The 3,081-nt window shown below is 67.7% G+C and overlaps 1 long non-coding RNA gene across 1 annotated transcript; it reads right to left on the bottom strand.

Annotated features, from left to right (window-relative positions):
• Positions 1–318: 318 nt before the first annotated feature.
• LOC115301659 lies at positions 319–2,142 on the bottom strand. Its single transcript, XR_003913234.1, has 2 exons — positions 1,889–2,142; positions 319–1,070 (listed from the first exon to the last, which is right to left on the bottom strand). It is a non-coding gene; the product is annotated as an uncharacterized LOC115301659 (long non-coding RNA).
• Between the last annotated feature and the right edge of the window lie 939 nt (positions 2,143–3,081).

Here is a 3,081-nt window from a genome sequence, read left to right as displayed (position 1 = left end):
GGCAGGGGGACAGGGCAGAGAGGCAGGGGCAGGGGGGCAGGGGAAGGGGCAGGGGCGGGGGGCCCAGGCGGGGGGGCAGGGGACCAGGGCAGAGAGGCAGGGGCGGGGGGCAGGGGGGCAGGGGCAGGGCAACAGGGCAGAGAGGCAGGGGCAAGGGGCAGGTGCAGGCGGGCAGGGGCAGGGGGACAGGGGCTAGAACAGGCAGGCAGGGGCAGGCAGGGGTAGGGGGTTAGGGGCAGGGGGCCAGGGCAAAGGGGCAGGCTGGATCAACAGGACTCTGGCAGCAGTCCCCATACAGCAGACAAATCAGCAAGAACATGGGTTTATCCGGGCTGTTTTATTTAATAAAATTTTACAAAACTCAGAGCCTCCACCAGAACCAGAGCTCACGCGCTGGAGCGGAGAGCCAGGCACGCAGAGGCCGCCGGCCGGCAGTGGCGCGGGTGAGCGCTGACGGGGCTCCGGGGAAGACCATGCTGGGCGCTCCCGCTGCATGTACCCTGGCCCGGGTGTGCCCGGAGCGCACTCAGGACTTCCTGGGCGCCGGAACGGTAGTCTCCTGGTGACACCTGCCATGGAGAGCCAGACCACGCTGGCGGCCAGACCTGGGGTCCCTCACCGGGCAGAGGACCCCCGATGCCACCTGGCCTTATGTGAGGAGGCTGGGGGGAAGCTCTGGGGCCGGGGGCACCCCCTTCCTGTTGCCGATGGCTCTGCAGAAGGACACTCTCCCAAAGCGGTCAGACCCCAGCGTGCGCCAGAGGATGCGGGACCGGTCTGCACGGGGGTCCCAGGATACCGACCCGGGGGCCGAGAAGCACCCCCACAAACCAGTTCTGGTTTCCAGGAGCCAATCCGGCCAGTAAGAAAATGTAAAATTTCTCATTAAAGTACCAAGGACTCCCGTCTTAGCAAACGTTACTATTAAACAAGGTCATTTTTAGGTTAAGGGGACTGAAAATCCTTTTCCGTGGAATCGTGAGGTGCTGCCCGCTCCTGTGGAAGGGGGTCTTCAGAAAGAGGCTCCACGCAGTCCGGCTCCCCTGTCTGCCGCCGCCCGTCCCCGGGAGCTGGCGTGGGAGGAAGGGCACAGTCAGGGCCTGGGACGGCCGCCGGGCTTTCTCTCCTGTCCTCACGCGGTCAACGGGGACGCGCACGGGACGCGCACGGGTGGCCCTCGACAGCTCCGCAGCTTCCCGCGGAGCAAGGAGGGCACCGCGCCGGGAGGACGGCCAGGCTGCGTGCCCTGGGCGCACCACCCGGGGCCTCCTCGACCCGAGTGACCCCACGAGCCCCACCCGGGCCCCTCCCCCAGCAGCTGTGGGCCCGTTTCCTACTCGGGGTCACAGGGCCCTGTGCTGCGGCCGGTGGGCTGCCGTGAGCGGTGCCCCCGCAGGCTTCCCAGGAGCACACGGACTGGTGTGTGGGCGTTGCTGAGGGCGGCGGGGGCTCTCGGGGCTCCATCCGCCCTGGGCCCAGGTCCCGACCCCTCCCAGTGTCCACGCAGCAGCCCGCCCCTCCCCAACACGCACCACCCACTCCCCCAGAGCGGAGCCTGGGCGGACACTCCCCGAGTGCCGCTGCCCCCCACGGCTGCCACCAGCCCCCGGCCCGAGAGCAGGCAGGCGCCCTCACTCCCAGGAGGCTTGGCCTTGCCCCCCGCCACCCACATCGCCCGCCCTCCAGCTGCTGAGCAGAGCCTGGCTGCCCTGTTGTCTCCCTGCAGCCCCTCCGGCTGCCTGCCGCCCGCCAGGTCCCCTGGCGACCTGTTCCCAAGGCCCCTGCCCGCCGGGAAAGTGGGAACATGCCTTTCTGAGTCCCAGGCACTTAGGTGGGAGGTGTCCACACAGACCCACGCGGCCAGCACGGCCCTATGGCCTGTCCTCACCTGGGTCTGGATCAGGGCCTTGCAGGGCTGTGCACAGACGGTGTGCACACCCAGTTCTTCAGGCTCTTGGAGATCGGAACATTCCAGAAAGTGACCCAGGTCTCCGGAAGGGTTCTAGTGAGATAAGCCACTGTCAGCCGGCAGGAAGGAGGATAAAGGGCCACTCTGTCCGCTCTTTCTCTGGGCAGCCCGCTGGGACCCTGCAGCAGGGTGATGCGACCACATCCTCCTGGCCCCCGGCCCAGGGCCACCCTGTCCCCCCAGGACCCCAGGGCCCCTCCACCTCCTCCAGTCCAGTCTTCTGCCACCTCCAGGCTGAGCCCCCAGCCCTGGAGCTGCCCCACCTCTGAGCCTCCAGTTCCGGCTGCCGCCCCCTCCCCCAGCTTCCAGGCATTTTTCCGGGCCCAGACACAGTGTCAGGGTGGCCTCGGAGCCCCTCCGGCTCCTTCCACCCCTCGCTTCCCTCCTGGCCGGCCCCATGAGGCCCCTCGGCCAAGGCAGCCTCCGTTCCCAAGGCCCTGTCTACACCGAGGCCCGCCAGCCGTTTATGTCTCCCGCGTTTGAACATTTCCACAACACGTTAAAACAGAGAAGGGTCTTTGCCCACTCAGTTGCCAAAAGACTGCTCTCGTTAAAATCTGTGTTTTCTTTGCTGACTCGCGGCCAACCTGCCCGTGGCTGCCCAGCCTCTCCTGCCACCCCTCTGCTCCAGCTTTGTGGGCTCCCAGCTCAGGCGCCGGGGTCCCGCCTGGTGGCTAACCTCACACCTCTGCCTGCTGCACTCAGGCCGGAGCCCCGGCCCCTCCTCCACCCTCCCCTCAGGGGGCCCCCAGAGGACACCCCAACATGCTTTGTGTGTCATCGCCTTCTGCCACGACCCCTCCTCCGCGTGCCGAAGGCTGGGCCGCACCTGGATATCTGTCAGCCTGGCACAGGGCAGGTGCCTAACCCTATGAGCTGACCCATCTCGCCCCTTCCCTGCCTGTGCTCCACACTCCCCTACCGCGCCGAAACCAGCAGGTCTTCTCCCCGACCTACGGTGTCCTGGCAACAAGCCCCTCTGCCCCTCTGCTGTGGCCTTAGGATGGCCAGATCCCAGCCGCGCCCCCGGAGCCCAGCCGCGCCCCCAGAGCCCAGCTGCCCCCCCCGGAGCCCAGCCGCACCCCCAGAGCCCAGCTGCCCCCCGTGGAGCC

Source organism: Suricata suricatta, chromosome 9 (genome assembly GCF_006229205.1).
Source record: "Suricata suricatta isolate VVHF042 chromosome 9, meerkat_22Aug2017_6uvM2_HiC, whole genome shotgun sequence".
NCBI classification, from domain to species: Eukaryota; Metazoa; Chordata; class Mammalia; order Carnivora; family Herpestidae; genus Suricata; species Suricata suricatta.
This window is presented reverse-complemented; position numbering and strand designations above follow the sequence as displayed.